Source organism: Gadus chalcogrammus, chromosome 15, assembly GCF_026213295.1.
Source record: "Gadus chalcogrammus isolate NIFS_2021 chromosome 15, NIFS_Gcha_1.0, whole genome shotgun sequence".
In the NCBI taxonomy this organism is placed as follows: Eukaryota; Metazoa; Chordata; class Actinopteri; order Gadiformes; family Gadidae; genus Gadus; species Gadus chalcogrammus.
Window position 1 is genome coordinate 21,158,701 of NC_079426.1, and position 20,017 is coordinate 21,178,717.

The window sequence follows — 20,017 nt, forward strand, 5'->3', positions numbered from 1 at the left end:
AATCAACAAATGTATGCCATGTAATGGAACGGTAAACATGTAGCTGTATACCGGTACAAAGTAGCGGATTACTGATAGAAATTATTCTCTGTTCAGGCTATTTTGCAATTAAGTTAAGAGCAAATAAAAGGCCTTCGTACCTGTCAGTATGCAGAGACATAGCGGCGTCACTTTTGTTCCCATGACTGCCAAATATTTTTTGCGTTACAGACTGCGAGCTGACCACTGAGGCTGATTCTTTTATGCCAGGAACCAGTGGCGGGGGTCAAGCTTACACATTGGCCAATATTGGGCAATATTTGGATTCATTCATCGGGAAACAATATTGGGAAACCCTTGTTGTCGTAGTGAGTCATCGAGTCAGCCTAAAATCAAAATGCAAATAATACAATTTCTTCCAGATTAAATGTTTTGTTTGTTTTGTTTTCTCTGATCTTGCTAGAACCACTCAAGTTTGGAAGTGCGAGATTTTGGTAATTAGCCTTTTTGATCTGTGGATTTTTCCTCATCTGACATGGGAGCTGGCACTGCATACTGTATTTGTATATGTAGCACCCCCCCTCCCCTCCCAAATCAAACTGACACACTTAATGGCTCTGTGTGTCAGTCAGTAGGTTATGCCACAAAGGAAGGACGAGTAAATCATTTATATGGATGTTATTTATAATGTATATCTGACTATCTGGGCACAGCTGAATTATTCACGCCCTCTGAAAGAGCAATTGCGCACATCTAACAGGGACAATTGGCTTTTTTGTTATGTTTGGATTGAAGAACAGTCCATTTTACTCAAAATTGGCCTAATGTTAGTTTTTCACTTCTTTGATCATCGGATCAAACTGTATACATCATTATATCGGTGTATTATAATAGACGTTTCTGTAGAGCTGTAGTAGCTCCTGCCTATAATGTTGAAGAACACAGCATGGCTAACGTGAACACGTGAGAGATGTAACAGAGATAGAGTGGGCAGAGGTTTCACAATGGCGGCCGTTTAAGAACAATTATAAATATAGTATCAAATATAATATATCATGCCAAACCCCATCCCACTTCATATCTGCCGTTTGTCTCAGTTTGGGACGCACCAGCACTGGCAAACCCAAGGCAGTGCAGAGGTCCCCCAGAATGTGCTTAGCCCCTGCAAGGGCCCTTCACCAATGTTGCTTAGACATATCACAACATAACAGATCACATCACGTAAAGTAGAAACCTAAACAATCACCACTGACTAAATCAGTGGTGATTGTTGTGACTACACAGACATCTCTGCTTAGCACATGTAAGCACACCCTTCTGTTTCACCGTTTCTCACCATAGAAACCAAGCAGCTGTGGCCGCTGCTCAGATCCTTCAGTGCCTGGCCAGCAGGGGGCCCCAGCTCACTGCATTTGCACATGTGCACATATTACACTGTCAAATGTATTGGATCCTACATTACTTCATGTGAAACATGGGTTTTATCACCTGGCCTATACAATCCAGTATCTTAAAATAGGAACTTACTTCATTGACTAAAACTAATACCTCTCAATGATACGTAATCATGCAAAATACTAAGCAAAATTGGTTGCTTTTTCCAGCTGAACTTGTTATTAATGCTAAACCGTTACAAAACGCCCCAGAAAAGTGAAAATATCCAAACTGCGAGTGCTTGGATCCATTATACCCTTGAAGTCCACATGATCCAGAGGATGGGGCTATGTGAGGCATGGGTGTAAAGAATGATGTATATGTCCATCTATTTGGTGGCAGGCAGGAAACAGTGGTTAGATAAATCAAACCAAGCCTTAATCTTGCTTCTCAGCAAGCCGTGCCAAGCTAGATGAGAGGAGGCACGCTGATGCCCCACAGAGCTGCAGTGATTTAGCTGCAGTATCAATTGTTCCCCTGCGCCGAGCATGTCCCCGAGAGGTGCAAAACGAGCCGGGAACCTCGCTGTGCTTTTACCAGGAGGAGTTGACATTTACATCGGTGTTTATCATGGTAAGTATGAGGGCAGGTTGCATTAGAAGTCCCATCCTGGGACATATTCAAGGCCGACGTCTGTTCGGTGCGAAGATAAAAAAAGACACACACACACTCACTCACCTAATGCCAAAAGACACACTCCCAGGTGATACTCCCTCCCTGAAACACACCTGATGCACTCATGTGTTGCTTCGGGCAGCCTCCCTGAATGCACTGTCTAATAGCCCTTATCAATGGCTCGTCGGACAGCGAGGTTGCCCTCCTTTGCGGCTAACCTTTCTCAAATACCTGTGACATTCTTTCCGTGGTGCGCTTTGTCTCGCCGCGCTTCTAAAGGCATTGTGCCGGGCCGGCCAGCCGTGGAGAAAAAGGCCTCCACTGTTGTCAAATGATTCACATGGGCGCGCTGTCGATGGCCAGGCAGAGGTAATTGGTATTCCGACAGACTCTCTGGCTACATTTCCAACCGATTTTTTTCTTCCTGTCTGTGTGTGTTTATGTGATGGGGAGGGGGAACGGGGGTACGGCTGTACCTCTAGGGAAAGCATTGACGCTCGTAATTCCTATTAGCTCTTTTTAATGACCCTCTTTGCTGTGAATATGAGGGCTGATTAGGAAGGGAACACACCCACTAAAAGGTCTCGGTAGGAGATATGACGAGCTCTGAGTGGTGCTGGGGACCAGATGAAAAACACGACACGCTTTGGTTTATTTTGTTTCTTGGACACGTTGTGTCTCCCCTGCACATAAATGTGTTTTTTCTTCATAACAAAATGGAAATGGGAGAAAGTTGCCGAAGGGGACGGCTAAACGTTGGCCGATTAGCTGTCCACTTGCACTAGCATCGACTAGAGAAGAGTTGCAGGAAAAACAACAATTACAAACTGATTTACATGATTATAAAAAGTGAGGGACGTGGAAGGACCGATTTTGGTCAGGACAATCTCCATCTATTTAACTATGACTAGTGAAGAGGTGAAGGAAGAACACCCTAGCCACTCCACTCTTATCTCGCATGCAGTTTATCTTTTGGGGGGTGGATGGTGGGGGGGGGGGGGTGTTTCTTGCACACAAATTATTGGACCATTGAGAAAAACAGAGCTTTTGGGAAATAGGGAAGGAGAAAAGCCCATTTGGACTTAAATGCCATGTTTGTTTGCCTGTACTTTAAGAAGATCTCAGCAGACGAACCCTGAGGCTTCGAATAAGTGACACAGCCACTTATTCCGCCTGAAAAACACAAAAAAATAATCTAAACACCTACAGGGGGAATACTATAATGAGCACCTAGAATACACCACTGCAGCACAAAAACAAAACCTGACGACGGAGGGAGCTGTTCATTTATGTACAATAAATAAATAATTGTACAAAATAAATAAAAGAATGATGAACGAATGAAGCCATCACCACTGCACCACACTTGACACCTCTCCGACCAGCCACAGTCTGATTCAACGTCAGACTGGGCCTACACCTCGCTCTGGTCTAGCAGACACTCCCCCTTCCCGTACGCGCTGCAGCGCCTCTTGTTCTGCCAGCTGCCGTCTCTCTGCTCGGGGGGGACCACTCAGAACAATCATGTTATCTTGTCAGCAGATGCGACTAACCTAGTTACCAGGATTCCCATCTCCAAGCCGTACAGCTGGAACTGGTGGCTCCAAACGTACCATATCTGCGACGGGGAGAGCGGTACTGCCAAGCATGCTTCGGAGGCAGCGAGATCCGTCTCAGTTACATATTTGCTCTACTTTTTGGTTGTACTTTTTGTCATGTTGTTTAGTTCTCGCTCCGGGGCTGTTGTAAACAGCTAATAGGAAAGAGAAGAATGGAAGTAGCGTTTCGGAAGATATTAGCAGTCATGAACTTCTCTCAGTCTCACTCCTACTGTTAGCGTGACTTGACTCCTGACTGACTGAAGCTCTGGGGATGGTGATACTTGGCAGTAGCATGCAAACTTGGCACCTATCAGGTTAAACAATATTTGGCACTTGACTTGAATACACTTTATAGTTTTCATTTTTGCCATTGGGTAACATAAAATCAGAGGCTTCATGCAGTACTTTACTCAGTACAGCTCAAGTACCCCTTGACACATCAAACCATTTTTCCCACTTTGAATTATACTATTGGTATTTAGTAGAGATGTCCGATATTATCGGCCCACCGATATTATCGGCCCGATATTAGCATAAAAATGTAATATCTGTCAATATCGGTATCGTATTTTTTTTGCCTTAAAACCGATAAAATAATGCTTGCATTACACCCAAATAGTTCTTATGCGCTCCTGAAGCGTTTACTGGCGCACAGATGATGACCTCATCAACTGCGTCTTGAACCTTACAAACAAACAAGCGTGGATGGCTACAAACTTGCTCGCTCTGTTTCAACACTATGTCTGCGGTTTGGAATTATTTTCAAGTGTCTCCTTCGGACGTTAAACTTGCGATTTGCAATGACTGCAAAGCATCAGTTATGCGAGGCGGAACCAAAACTTCTTCCTTCAACACTTCCAATTTAATCAACCACCTCAGGCTGAATCATTCAGAGAGTTACGCGGCATTTGTGCAGCAAAGCAATGAGAAGAAGCAAAAGGGACAGGCGGCGGCACCGAAAACAAGGACTCATTTGACGCTCAAAGAGTCCACCGAGAAAAAACAGAAATACGCCAAGGACCACCCCAGGGCAAAAGCCATAAATTGGAAAATCATTGAGTGTATTGCACTGGATAACCAGCCCTTTTCAATCTACAAGACGCCGGATTCACCAAACTTGTTGAGTTCCTCGAGCCATGCTTTGCCATGCCCAACCGCAGTTATTTAACAGATGTTTGCCTACCCGAGTTGTACAGTGCTGTTTACAGCCACGTCGAGAAGCTAATTGTTGATGCTGTATCCATTAGCTTCACAACAGATATCTGGTCTTCAAGCGTTAGCCAGGTTAGCATGTTGAGCTTGACTGCTCAATGGCTAGATAAAGACTTTGTGCTGAAAAAGGCTGTGCTTCACTCCCAAGAGTGCCGCGGGTCTCATACGGCAGAAGCAATCGCATCTGCGTTTGAAGGGATGTTCGAGACGTGGAAAATCCCCAAGGAGAATGCGCACGTAGTGGTCAGAGACAACGCACGGAACATGGCTAAAGCTACGGCGGAGTTTGGTGTCCCAAGTTTGCCCTGCATGGCACATACCTTACAGCTCGCAGTGAATGGAGGTGCCCTGTCTCAGCGCAGTATTGCAGATGCCCTGGCTGTTGGGAGGCGAGTGGTAGGACACTTCAAGCACTCACCACTTGCGTGCAGTCGTTTTGAAGACATACAAAAAAACTCAATATGCCCGTGAAAAACCTGCAACAAGACGTGTCCCAGGTGGAATTCCACCTATTATATGATGCAGAGCCTGGTGGAACAAAAGAGGGCTTTGAGTGCATATGCTGCTGATTATGAACTCCCCACAACATTGACAGCAAGCCAGTGGGGGATTATGGAGAAGATGATCACCCTCCTGGAACCCTTTGAGCAGCTAACCAGGGACATCAGCGCTGCAGAGGCCACTGCTGCAGATGTCATCCCTGGTGTGGTGTCCCTGACACGGCTGCTTGCCAAGACGGATGAATCAGACAAAGGTGTGCAAACAGCCAAACATGCTCTATTCGAAGCTGTCAGTAAACGCTTTGATGGTGTGCAAACTGAACTCTTTATGCAATTGCAACCATGGTTGATGCTCGCTACAAAGACCGTTATTTCGACCCGGATAAGAAGGAGGAAGCACGGAATATGCTGCTGAAAGTTGTGGATGAAATGGCCAGTGTGGGCAATGATCAACGAGAAGACGCTGCTGGTGCCAGTGCAGATGATCCAGGCCAGGAGGACCAGGACCCCCCACCTAAGAGGGCCCGAACTGGGAGCCTGCAGGACATGTACCAAAAAATCTCACAGAGAATGATGTCGCCAAACAAGCAACTACAGGCGAAACAGCTACACAGGTGAGTAAATAATAAACTCAGCAAATCAGCAGATTTGTTGAGTGCTTCACATGAAAATGTTCATAAAGTGAATCAAATTAACATATGCCTGTCCGTGCTTTGAAGAAAAGTAAGTAGACTTTTCTGTTTTGTTTTTACTTCTTATTTAGGTTCCTGGGAGAAGCCACCATCCTCAAGACAGCTTGCCCTTTCAAGTACTGGAGCTCCACCCAGATTCGCTTCCCTGCACTTGCCCGAGTTGCACGCAAGTACCTCACTGCTCCCTGTACCAGCGTAGACAGCGAGCGGCTATTCAGCGCCGTCTCCCATGTCATAAACGAAAAGAGAAATCGCATACACTGCAACAATGCTGAGATGCTTATTTTCATTCAGAAATCTCTCTCTCTCTCTCACATATATGGACATGGGAAAAAATTAGACCAGTCATATAGGCGAGTCAGCATCAGTCTTTTAGCCTCATTTGTTGCACTTTAAAGGAGTTATGTTTACTAGGCTTGACTGAAGCTCTTTTTATTTCTATTATTTATTATTTTATTTTATTTTTAGTGCCTTTCTTGTTTTTATTTGCACATGTTGTTGTTACTCATTGAAAGAGCAGGGTGGATTGAGCCCAGTGTATATTTTAATGATTGTGGGTATTGCCCGTTATGAAGGCCGGTCTTTTATTCCCGTTCATTGGACTGATACTAAAGGAGGACTTTGTTTGCTACTCTGGAAGGTCTGGACTGAAACTTTGTGCCTTCCTTGTTCTTATTGCACACTACCTTAATGTTGCATATCTTTGTTGTTGCTCATGTAGAGCAGTGCTGATTGAGCCCAGTTTATAATTCCAATGATTGCATTAGCCCAAGTAATGGGCTAGGGACATAGGCTGCTTAGATTTGTACACCTTAAAATGTTTCATTTTTTGTAAGCAAAGTATTTTTTGTAGCTCAAATAATTTTTTTCAAAATTGTGCAGTACAGTGCACATTGTAATTGACTCATATTTGTGCATTTATTCAATTAAGGTTATTGAGTTAAACTCAATAACCTTAATTGAATAAATGCACAAATATGCCACTGTAAAACAATGAGTTTTAGTTAAAGAAAACATACTGCTATGTTGCACATAGTTGTTCAGGTACAATGTTTTATCATTTGTGAAGTCAAGTTTGCCCTATTTGTTGTGGGCATTGTCAAGATTATCTCAGGGAGAGTGTAATCCAAACTGTTGACAATGTTAACATTTGGAAAGCCTTGTTGCATTCAAGAATGCATCCAGTGGGGCATCACAATAACATTAAGCATGTTGTGTTAATTCCACAACAGGAGATATGTAATGTTACCTAAATTAGGTTTGAGGAAAAATAACCCAAATATCGACATCGGTATCGGCTGATATCGGAATCGAAAATTTAGAGTTGGACAATATCGCATATCGGATATCGGCAAAAAAGCCAATATCGGACATCCCTAGTATTTAGCCTCATTATTAATAGTCTTGTAGCCAAGGTGCTTATGATTTAATAAGCTGAGGCATACTTTTAAGTCCTGGTCAACATGTTACATTGAAGAACTTCAACAAATGGTAATATTTTGTAAAATACTTTCTAATGAGCACTCCCTTGAACCCGGCCACTTTCCCCCTATAAGGTACGTGTGGCCCCATGCTGGTTGGATAATTACCAAAACACTGTTTAGTATACCTTTTAGACTGACTATATGTGCGGTTAGTATTAGAGGCAATCAGTGCGTTTACATGACACTCAAGAAAGTCAAATTATTGTATAGTCCGACTATGATTGGATTATTACGCTTTGGTACATTTCTCGAATCATCCTCAACATTTGCAAAAGAGTAAGTGCATTACTCAAAACAATTCGTACAAATAACAATACACCATGGATTAGTTTCTTGCTCAAAATCCTTAGTTCATCTCTCAAAAGTAATATATGTTTCATTGAATGTCAGTGCCATCAGAATGCAAGTCGTTGTTTCATTGTCTACGGCTAAGACAGTCAAATTGCTTAGTCATGTGGTCAATATAACAGTGTGCTCTGGAGGGATGTTCTGATGTAAACTATGCCTCAAGTTTTGAAGACAATTATTGTAAATTGTAAGTTACACCTTAGTGTATGTGGGAGATTGATGCAAGAGACTGGACAAGATTCACATTTATGCTTTTGCTGTTTGTACTTTAATTTGTTGACAGACCATGTCATCGCGAAACAGAAAGGAAAAGACAGCACTGCATAGCACAAAGAAAAAAACAAAATTAGAAATGTGAACATAGGATAGACGAAAACAGAGCTTGTGACATCCGTGAACAACACACAAGCTCTGTGTTCGCCAAGATACTTATCGAGTCTTAAAATTCAAAATGGCGTCGACGGGTGAACTACTGATGGTATTGTGTGTATAAAATGTCATCGTCTACTTCTAGCCTTTTAAGTGGTTTAAAATAGCGATTTCGTTTTTACCATGAGATGATGCCCCATGGTTCCAAGTTTATAGCGTTTTGGTAGAATCGGCTAAAAACAGACAATTTAAGAATGCATCTACGTGCGCTTTTGTGCTCCTAAACGAACATCCCATCTCGTTATCATATTTAACATATCCCAGATCCATTTTAAACCGGATTTCTCCTTTAACCCCCCCCAATAGTGTCCTAATTTCCTTGACACTCCTGCTCGTTAAGAGAGTTCACCAGACTCAAAAATAATTGAATGCCATGGTTGCCGTCATCTGTTAGTGGGTCTACATTTTGTGTAATCCTGTTTCATTGAACATAAAATCATTTACTGGAACAACAACATTGTTTGAAGTCTCAAAATGTACTGGGGGGTCTCAAATTACTCAGAGTTGTCACTCCCAACTAAAATGTTCTGCATTGCCTCTCCACTGTTAAGAACACCTCTCAGCCACAGTTGAAGAGGCGTTTGGTATCCCTGTGTAGATAATCCATGGTTGTTCCACTGGTTTCTGAATTCTGCAGTTGACCTTTGAACTCTTGGCAAATAGATGTAGTGTGGACAAAATAAGTGCAGTTCATTTTTAGAATTCAGTATGCCCTCATTTTCCATGAAGGAGAAGAGATCACTGTAGTAGAAGGAGACAACTCTGTTTGACTCTGCCCACAACCGCTCAATCCTCTGGTTGTGAACACTGCGTCCAGTGATGACACTATTTAACCCTCTTCTTTCCAGCATATACCGGAAAAAGTTGCCGAAAAAGTTCCAGTACACTTGATGCTCTATTGTTATTTAGGCACTGCAAGTATATGATGGTCCTACTAAAGCCGTCAACACATCCTTGAAAGACCATTCTCCACCTGACCAGTTTGTGGTTTCCATCTATATGCCTATGGGAAGAAAATTTAAAAAAAATACTACATTTTTATTGCAAGGGCTATGCTAGCTGTAGTACCAATATACTGTATACGAAGTTAATGTAATATATTAAAAAAAAAATACCATAATTGATTGGGATTTTGAACCGAATAAATTCTTCTGTGAATTACTCGACGTCTAAGGAAGGCCCGACCAATTGGGTCAAGATGTTGCAGGCAGCGTCGCACACGCCACCGCTGTATTCTAAGGTTGCGTGTTTGAAGGCTCGAACGGACATACCTTTCCCCTGAACCTGGAGTGGTTTGAAGGATCTCTCTGATGACGTTACACAAGGCCTCATCAGACATTGCTGTATAGCTGAGGGTACCAATTTGTAGCTGCTGTCGGTGACGATACAGTGTCCTCCTGCTGATTCCAAAGCATACAGCTATTCGTTCCCAATTCATGCCAAATGACAAACAGTAGGCAATTTGTTGATGGAGTATATTGTATGGAGGGCGACCAGGATGACCAGTTCTGATAGTAGGTACTCCTATGATGACTATATGCTCTGTAAGGTGACCTTGGGTGTCTTGAAGGCCTAAATTAAATGTATTATTATTATTATTAAGGTCAACATGTTCCTTCCCACTGACCTTGAGTTTTGATAGGAATTTATGATATTGAAAACATGCACGGAGCGCCTCCAGGTCACCAAAGCCCCCCTGATTGTCACCCTCATGGCTGGTTAATCGAGAGCAATAAAGAGATTGTCCGAGCATAACCATCAAGCTCAGAAATCAATCTGTCCAAAATTACACTGTCATTTCCCAAACTGTCAGTTTCCCTCACAATTCTCTGAACACACTCACTTCCGTTTCATTCAAACGCACTTCCGTTTCATTCCAACTCACTTCCGTTTCATTCAAACTCACTTCCGTTTCATTCAAACTCACTTCCGTTTCATTCAAACTCACTTCCGTGTCATTCAAACTCACTTCCGTTTCAATCAAACTATTAAACTCCTTTTACATGTAAGTATGAGAGTGTATAGTCGTGTATGTGAGAGAGTATAGTAGTGTATGTGAGAGAGTATAGTAGTGTATGTGAGAGAGTATAGTAGTGTATGTGAGAGAGAATAGTAGTGTATGTGAGAGAGAATAGTAGTGTATGTGAGAGAGTATAATAGTGTATGTGAGAGATTATACAATGGGGGACCTAAATCCAGCGATCTGATTGGTTCCCAACTGTTGTATAATTAGCGTATACACAACTGCTATGACGCCCAATCATTTTGTGAAAGTTTGCATATCACTCCGCGCCTGGAAGTAGAAACAGTTACAAAGTAAAACATATGTTGGATGATGGAGAGCGTGTAAATGTTGTTACTCCGAGGAGTGAGCAAGGCGATGGAGAGACTAACGAAAGCTTAGGCACACGGCGAGTGAACTGCTCCATAGGATAAATTGCCGGCGAACCGCTCTATCGGAGCCTTCTCTCGGAGGGACGCTAAAGTGTGTTGCATAGCGACCGTCGATGCATAGCGGCAGCCAGGAGGGACTACTTTTTTGTATTCTTTAATAAAAACGGCTATTTTGACTTTCTTGGTTTCTTTTTAAATGTAGTGTGTCTATGACTTCGTTTCGCCATAACAGTAACCATTGTATAAAAGCAATAGAACACTTCAGTCAGTGGCATGTGCTCATTATACCACTGTGAAGGGGGTCGCCGGCCATCCGCTGCGCGTCGGGGCCGGACAACGCCCCTTAACAGTGGTATAATGAGCACATACCACAGCCTGGCGTGATCTATTGCTTAAGTATAATAGTGTATGTGAGAGAGTATAATAGTGTGTGTAAGACCAAGTATGAATTCTGTCCCAGGCGGCCCCTCATAGCATGCATCCAGTGCATGCGCACTCCCGAGGCCTGGGACACACTTCTTATTCGGTTTTCTCGAGTGTCATGCAAACACACTGACTGTGTTTGCAGATTCCCCCCCTTCGCATTAGTCTTGTGGAAGTTCAGTTATCAACGTGCTGTGCAACTTTTATTATTATTTGTATTTAGCCATTTTTCAAGCAGGTTGTTGATATGCAGTTCTTATTCTTAATTTTCTCACTTGCTATGTGTGTGTGTGTGTGTGTGTGTGTGTGTGTGTGTGTGTGTGTGTGTGTGTGTGTGTGTGTTTTCTAGTGCTACCACTTTGTACATCTGACAAGTTAACAATCAATAATATTTCTAAGAAAAATGTGCCTCCTGCGTTAAATGTGCGTAGATGAATAGGGCCGGCCTATGCTACTTTATTTTTTGTATTTTATAGCATCGGTCATAATGGTGTTACTTGGGGAGAAAAATATTTTCTCTGGTGGTATGCAGTATAAAAAGTTTGAGAACCACTGCACTAGGGAACTTTTGGCTTTTGCTAAAAGACAAATAAAGCTGACATGTTCTAAGTTTAAGGTTAGTCTTTATTAGCAAATATAAACAATTCTGCCGAGCAATTTCTGAAGTGGGTTCAGAAACAAAATGACACATTTACGCAATTATTCTATTTGAATGAATGAATGAATGATCTTTATTGTCAAAGTACAGGTACAGGTACAGGTAAATCGAAATTTGGGAGAGCTCCCCCTTGGTGCTTAATGAAAAAGAGGACAAGGAACATACATAAACAATATATACAGTGTGATAAATAAAAAATAAAACACTTGATATATATCTAACTAAAATAAACACATCTATATAAATCTAACTAGAAAATAAATAAATAAATAAATATTGAATATAATAATATAAATGAATAGATAAATAAATAGATTTTCGAAGGGAATTGCACAGTTCCCCAGTAGCTGCCACATGTTATGTGTGTGTGCGTGATAGTACAAGGTCAGGTGTTGGCAACGTTCAACGCCTGTATGGTCCTGGGGTAGAAACTAGATACAAGTCTGTTTGTTCCGTGCAGCCATAGTCCTGAACCGCTTCCCTGAGCGCAGCAGCACAAAGTGTTCGTTACCCGGGTGGGTTGGATCCTTGGAGATCTTGGTAGCCTTCTTGAGGCAGCGGGTGTTGTACAGTTCCTCCAGAGAGGGGAGAGGGCAGCCGATGATCTTCTGGGCCGAGTTAACGACCCGCTGTAGTGCCTTCCTCTCTGCAGCTGTGCAACTGAAGAACCACACGCAGATACAGTAGGTGATGATGCTCTCAACTGAACAGCGGTAGAAGGTCACAAGCAACTCCTCCCTAAGGTGGTAGTTCCTGAGGACTCTCAGGAAATAGAGTCGCTGTTGTGCCTTCTTAATGATGGCTGTGGTGTTGGTCCTCCAGGACAGGTCCTCCTGGATGTGCACCCCCAGGAAGCAGAAGGCTGCGACCCTCTCCACGCAGCCACCGTCGATGAGCAGGGGCTGGATCGCAGTCTTCTTCCTCCTGAAGTCGATGATGACCTCCCGGGTTTTGAGCTGGTTCAGCAGCAGGTTATTAGCCTTGCACTGCTTGCTCAGCTGCTCCACCTCGTCCCGGAATGCAGTCTCATCTCCCCCCAAGATGCGGCCCACCACGGTGGTGTCGTCCACATACTTTATGATGTCATTGCTGGGGTGAACGGGGATAAAGTCGTGAGTATAGAGGGAGTAGAGCAGGGGGCTCAACACGCAGCCCTGAGGGGACCCAGTGCTGACTCTGAGGGCTGTGGAGGTGTTGGAGCCTACCCGCACCCTCGGGGCGGTCAGACAGGAAGTCCTTAATCCAGGTGCAGGTGTTGAGTGGTAGCCCCAGGTTTGTCAGTTTAAACACCAGCCTGTCCGGAAGTATGGTGTTGAATGCCGAGCTGAAGTCCACAAAGAGCATTCTGATGTAGCTACTCCTCTCCTCCAGGTGGGACAGGGTGGAGTGGAGAGCCGTCGCGATGGCGTCTCCTGTGGACCTGTTGGCTCGGTAGGCAAACTGGTGTGGGTCTAGTCTGGGCGGCATGGATGAGATGATGTGACTACGGACTAGCTTCTCAAAGCACTTCATGGTGATGGGTGTGAGTGCCACTGGGCGGTAGTCGTTGAGGCAGCTCACAGTGCTTTTCTTTGGGACCGGGATGATTGTAGAGGTTTTCAGGCAGGGTGGGACGATGGCCTGGGACAGGGACCGATTAAAGATCTTGGTGAGGACCCCGGTCAGCTGGTCAGCACAGTCCCTCAGCACCCGTCCCGGAACGCCGTCCGGCCCTGCTGCTTTTCTGGGGTTCACCGCCTTCAGCGTGCGTCTGACCTGGTGTTCTGTGAGGGTGAGGCTGCTGGGGGCAGGTGGGTGTGGGGGTTGTGATGTCGCTTCCCCGCCCGGCCCCATCTCGAACCGAGCGTAGAAGGAGTTCAGATCTTCCGCCAGCTGTGGGTTATCCCCGTCGGCGGAGAGCCTGTTGGCTCTGAAGTTGGTCATGTGCTGGACCCCCTGCCACACCCGCCTCGAGTTGTTGCTCCGGAAGCAATCTTCGATCTTGCCCTTGTACTCCGCCTTGGCCTCTTTGATGCCTCGGTCCAAGTTAGCCCTGGGGATGTAATAGAGGGCCTTGTCTTTTGACCTGAAAGCGGACTCTCTCTCTCTGAGCAGCTGCAGCACCTTTCTGTTCATCCATGGCTTTGTGTTGGGGTAAACCTGGACAGGCTTGTCCATGGTGAACGAGTCTGCACAGTTCCTGACATGTTGGAGGACCGTTGATGTGAACCGTTCCAGGTCCTCATGCTCGTATTCCTCCCATCTGGTGTCATGGAGACTGATCTGCAGTGGCGTGGAGTCTGCTGGCCAGGTTTTGACTGTCCTAGTGGTGATGGGAGCACTTTTCCTGATGGGGGTGTACGCTGGAATCAGAAGGATTGACCCATGGTCTGACTTGCCTAGGTGAGCCAGCGGTCTAGCTATGTAGGCTAGTTTAATGTTGGTATAAACCTTGTCCAGTGTCTTTTCTCCCCTCGTGGCACATTTAATGTGCTGGTAGAATTTCGGAAGTACTACCTTTAGATTGACGTGATTAAACTCCCCGGCGATGATGTGTACTGCCTCAGGGTCCATGCTCTGTTGTTTACTGATGACGTCATGTAGCTGAGCTAGTGCTATGTTCGCATCAGCGTCGGGAGGAATGTAAACAGCTGTGATCAGCACGGCATTGATTTCCCTCGGGGGGTATGTAGGCCGGCATTTAACTGTGATATATTCCAACTCCGGGGAACAGTGGCTACTCACAGTTCTAGTGTTGGAGCTCCAGCTGTCTTTAGTGAAAATTAGTAAGCCGCCACCGTGATGTTTCCCACTAGCCTTAGTTCTATCAGCTCGGTGAGCTGTACGTCCCTGCAGTGCTACCGCAGAGTCGGCAATGGACACCTGGAGCCAGGTTTCCGTGAAAATAAGCACAGCTATCCTTCACGATGTTGTTAGTTGCAACCCGCAGTCTCAGTTCGTCCATCTTGATAGCAATTGATCTAACGTTGGAGAGGAAAATACTCGGCAATGCTGGTTTGTCCGGGCATCTCTTCATCCTCGCTAACAGTCCTCCCCTGCGGCCCCGTCGTTGCTTACGTTTCCTTCTTCGTCACTTGCGCTTCAGATCCGGGACCATGAACCAACTGTCACCCGGTATCCGGGCGATGTCTTCGGGTATTCCGTGTTCGCCTAGGTACTCAGCTGAGACGGCCCTTTCACTGTGTGTACCGATCCCGAGCAAGTCGTGTCTGCTGTAGGTGTGTGCAGAGCAATTGTCTACCGATATTAAAACTAAAACTAAGACATAAATAAAACTGTACATTAATAAACTAGAGAAGGCACCAGCCGGAGGAGCTCCAAGCCGCGCATCTATGCGCGCCGCCATAGCAACATGGCATAGCATAGCAATATAGCCATATTCAATATCGCCATAGCAACATTTGCATGCTCCTCAGTGTCTTCATTCCTTCCACTAATACTACTACTCCAAAAAATTGCCTCATCAAAATGAAGTCAAGGTTCTTTCCTGTAAAAAGGAGCAGGAAATGACAGCCTACACCGGCTAGACCTGAAAATAGTCCTTTGACGTTTTGATGACTTCTGTCTCAAGAGTGGATCAGGGGGGTATACCACGAACCTCGCTGAACATACCCAGGCTTTCTTGGGAAAACCTGGCTCGACAGAGACGCAACTTGCAATCAGAGTTAAATGGGCGTTCACATAAAAGGGGCATTTATCGTGTCATTTGACTCACCCTTATGCAAAATGAATCGAGCGAGAGCGGTGTATTTCACCCAAGGCGAGCAGTGTATTATTATGAATTCAAAGTTCAAATCACAGCCAAGGGGAACACGGTTGCCCATAATATGGCTAGGGTGCCGTGCTGGCAAAAAAATGGCTGGCCGTGTTAATTCGTAAGAGAAAAGATTCTGCATATTGTCTAAAAAATATCAGGCATCATCGTGTGTTTTCCCCCCATAGATGTGGTGCCAGCACGCTCCTACGAACATGGGGCCAAGTCAAAATAAATAAAAATATTATTCAATGTGGTAAGTTGTAAGCATCCATTTGAATAATTTCAGGTGAATCTAGCCTATGATTTGCAACGGCATAGGCTCCAACCTTTAATCTCATGTTGATTACCTGTAGCAAATAAAAAGAAAACCCAAATTAATACGACCGCTCCACCGCCCTTCCCCATGGAGGTGATTTTAACAATTCTTACAGCTATAATATAATTTGTAGAATAAAAAATACCTAGGCCTATTTGTGTCACTAACACAGCGGTTATGTAAGGGATAATGGACAACACGGCACTTGACTATCCAAGGTTAATGTACGTTGAACGTGGGGCCACCTTTGAACTTGAAACACAGACACACTGCGCATCAGTAAGTGCACGGCTTCTTTGTGTAGCATTGCATTGCCTACATACGGTCCAACAAGGACAATCAAATAATGAATACCCTCTGATGAGAATCTGTATCTCTCATAAAGAATATTGTCAGACAATGCCAAGGGATCGGTATGCAAACTAAGCAAACTCTGACCCATGCGTACGCATGGTTTGGAGGAAAAGGAGAATTGGCGACACAGATGGTGTGGTGGTGAACTGAAGTCAGACAGAAGAATTGTAGAGTGAGAAGAACGATTATGTTTTATCATCCCCCTTTATAAATTTAATTTCAACCCGTATCATGCGTTAAATCTATGTAATCAGAATAATTTAAGTCAACAGCGTTATTCCTCAGTTATAACTCCAGAAACATTTCTGTAGAATAGAAAAAAAATATATATATTTAATCCCGTCACTCCATACTGTCCACTTACGACACGACTGCATGGAATAAGGCATCTGTCCTACAGGTGACAATAACATCATATTTTTATGTGACACTGTAAACACATAATCAAATGTCAATTAAATCCCAAGTGTGGAAAATCAAGCCACACTCCTCATCACAATCGTTGTCCATTACTCTTGATGCTTTTCATGACAAATCAGGCATTAAAAAGGGGTTATGTTCAAGAACATTTTATGTGGGTGATTACAAACTGATTATCCAAGGTGTTCTCGGTGTGTCTTATTACCGTAACCCAAATACAGAGGTGAGCGCCGTGGTAATGCTGCACCATATGGCACTTCTGGCGGACCATGCAAATGGCAGGATTCGGAGGGAGAGGGTCTTTAGGGACCATAGCGATTTATTGTTGCATAAAAATATGTACCTTTATGTCAGACCACTTCTTTTTTAATTCTGGGACTGTGCGCTCCTTTGCTACTGACAGGGTTCACTGCTGCAGCGTCATGTTGCCGCTCACTCTGCTTCTTGTTGTTGGCGATCCCAATCCCGTGACCGCCGAACAAAACTACTTTTCGGGCCTCCACCTCAACCACAAGTGTCTCCACTTCAACCTCCGTGAAATTTTGCTTTTTTGCTTTTCTCAGTGCTTCTGCCATTGTTTCCGACACGACATAATACTTGCATCTGAGTATGTTTTATATGCAGATCGCATTCATGAGGTCATTTGCATTGACCATTAATGGTTAAAAAGGGGCGTGTACAGGGTGGAACGTGAAGCTGATTCAGCTGCGCACACTTGTAGGCACTCTGTGATTTATAAAGGAAAGATTGCGTACGGTGTGCGTACGCAGGGTTTTATAAATCTGAATATTTTTTGGGGCACGCAAAACTTGGCTTTTGGGCGTACGTACACTTTTAGTAACGATCCCACGCACAGTTTTATAAATGAGACCCCAGGTGAGTGGACACGTTGTGCACTGTTTAGCCGTCTAGATCAACAGTAGCTTACTAAGGTTTGGCTAAACAGGTGAAGCGCCCCTACCCCCAGGTAAGAAATAAATGAAATACAAAAGAAATACAATGGAAAATGTCTATCCTTTAACTCTGATATTAACTCAACATGAAACATTTTGAACACGAAAATAGTTAAAAAGACGCTTGCCAACGTTCAACACAGTACATTTGTTCCCATCAACAATAACATATAAACCAGGAAAACATAAATCACATTACAATGCTAAATCACCAGACGTGCATTTAACATTCGAGTCACAATCACTATCCAATATAACACTATCTACATTATAACACTCAAGAAAGTCACTTTTCCTTAAGTCCTGAACAGGGGTATGTGCATGGAATGCACAGCGGTGCAATGTCCCTTCCAGTGCACTGCGTGTGGATGTGTGTACCGGCGCAGCGTTAGTTATTTCAGTCGCAGTTCTGTTCGGGCTGCGCACGGTGTGTGTGTGTGTGTGTGTGTGTGTGTGTGTGTGTGTGTGTGTGTGTGTGTGTGTGTGTGTGTGTGTGTGTGTGTGTGTGTGTGTGTGTGTGTGTGCCGGCGCAGCGTTAGTTCGTTCCGTCACAGTTCTGTTCGGGCTGCGCACGGTGTGTGTGTATTCTGTTTCAGTTTAAATGGTTAGGTGGGGTGCAGGGATTACGATACCGCAGCAGAGACTGCACTTCGGGATGTGCGATGGCTGGCAGGGCAAAGCCCTCCCGAAACGTCCCCAGCTCTCGGGCAGCTCCAGGCAATCACGTAGGACAGCGTCCTTCCTCGCAATAATCACACGGAGGGCCTCTTTTCACCGACGTTCAGACTCCCAGGCAACCACGCAGGACAGCGTCTTCCCTCGTAACAATCACACGGAGGGCCTCTTTTCCCCGTCGCCTCCACTGACGTCCAGACTCACTCCACTACGAAACGCTCAAAACTGCCGCACCACTGTCAGCGACTGAATTGACGCAAAACCGTACCAGATTGACTGGTACAACTTGATACCAAACTTAACTTGGTACTAAACTTATCGAACAAAACAAAACGGAAAAAACTAGCATGCAACCGCATTACTTCGTCTTGCACACCGCCGGGGTCCTTCACTGTCTTCCCGCTCGTTCACTGTCTTCCCGCTCCCCTCTTCCTGCCCGTTTTCTCTTAAAGGCGCAGTCTATATTTGTACCCGTTACATCCCCCCCTGCGAAACCCTGCCATGCCATCGAACATCCAAATGACGATGCAATCTCCGAAAAAGAACAGAGGAAGGTACAACACATTGATCCATATGAAAGTACACACAGGTAAGTTCTCAATACAGGTAACATCTCGAAAATTACACAAGGCAGCCTCAAAATAGTTGATAACAAAAAACACGGCATCATAGCACTAACATCATCACAGTACTTAACACCCAAATACATGGACATACATAAAGGTAAGTACAGCACATTTGAGGTTGCACAAATTATTTCAAAACATAATCACTCCTCAATCTAGAGGGAAGTGTACCCCTGATCTGTCTTTGAGACAGACCAGGGGTTTGCACACACTTTCACTCTCATTCCCTGCGTCTGACCCACCCGTAGTTCCCAGCTCTTCACAGATGGGCCTAACAGTTTCACATATGGCCTCACCCCCAACCTGACCATCACCACTTGAGTGCCCCTCCACTACGTCTCCCTCCCCTGTGTCTGTGTTTGCATGGGGCGTGTGTGCAGTGGCAGGGATGCAAATGAGGTCGGGACAGCCTGTATCAATGTCAGGGCCAGTGTCTTTGTCTTTTCGGGGCTGGTGTCTGCCTTCAGGACGTGGCGGGAGTGACGGGAAAGTACAGAGTCTGAGTTGGTCCCGGTGAACCACTTTTGAGGGGCCTCCCTTCTCAGGGCGGATGGTGTAAACAGGGATGTCACCGTGATTTTGTGCGACCACGATGTAAGGAAATGGTTCCCACTTGTCTCTTATCTTGTTTCTGCCCGATGGGAGTGATTGCGTAGCAGAACACGATCCCCCGCTCTCATGAGGGCCCCGGCAGCTCTGCGGTCATAGGCTCTTTTCCTGCTTCTGGATGCGTCCTGCGCCGCAGCGTTAGCAACTTCTACTGCGGTTTTGAACTTCTCATGGTGGTTCTTAACCCATCTAGGTTATCCATTTCTTCATCCTCCAGGTCCCTTCCCCCTAAGATGTCCATCGGCAGCCTGGGATCCCTGGCGAACATCAGATAAAAAGGTGCGTGACCCGTAGAAGAATGGATTCGACTGTTGTAAGCCATGACGAGCTCAGAAAGGTGTTCGTCCCACCTCCTTTTCTTCACAGCAGGCTGAGTCCTCAGCATCTCGTGCATGGTTCGATTGAACCTTTCACATTGGGCATTGCCCTGAGGGTTGTAGGGGGTGGTGCGGCTCTTCCCTATTCTGTACATCTGGCACAACTCTTTTATAACATTAGCCTCAAAACAGCGCCCTCTGAATGCAATCGTGCCGGGCAT